Here is a 630-nt window from a genome sequence, read left to right as displayed (position 1 = left end):
AACTGTAAAAACTGTAAGAACTGTAAGAACTGTAAGTACAGTAAGAACTGTAAGTACTGTAAGTACCGTAAGAACTGTAAGTACCGTAAGAACTGTAAGTACAGTAAGAACTGTAAGTACTGTAAGACATGTAAGAACTGTAAGTACAGTAAGAACTGTAAGTACTGTAAGAACTTTTAAGTACAGTAAGAACTGTAAATACAGTAAGAACTGTAAGAACTGTAAGACATGTAAGAACTGTAAGAACTGTAAGTACAGTAAGAACTGTAAGTACTGTAAGAACTGTAAGTACAGTAAGAACTGTAAGAACTGTAAGTACTGTAAGAACTGTAAGTACTGTAAGACATGTAAGAACTGTAAGAACTGTAAGACATGTAAGTACTGTAAGAAATGTAAGAAATGTAAGAACTGTAAGAACTGTAAAAACTGTAAGAAATGTAAGTACTGTAAGACATGTAAGAACTGTAAGAACTGTAAAAAATGTAAGAAATGTAAGAATTGTAAGAAATGTAAGAACTGTAAGAACTGTAAAAACTGTAAGAAATGTAAGAACTGTAAGACATGTAAGAACTGTAAAAAAATGTAAGAACTGTAAAAAATGTAAGAAATGTAAAAAGTGTAAGTAATGTA

The sequence above is a fragment of the Nematolebias whitei genome, chromosome 6, assembly GCF_014905685.2.
Source record: "Nematolebias whitei isolate Nwh7 chromosome 6, NemWhi1, whole genome shotgun sequence".
Lineage (NCBI taxonomy): Eukaryota > Metazoa > Chordata > Actinopteri > Cyprinodontiformes > Rivulidae > Nematolebias > Nematolebias whitei.
This window is presented reverse-complemented; position numbering follows the sequence as displayed.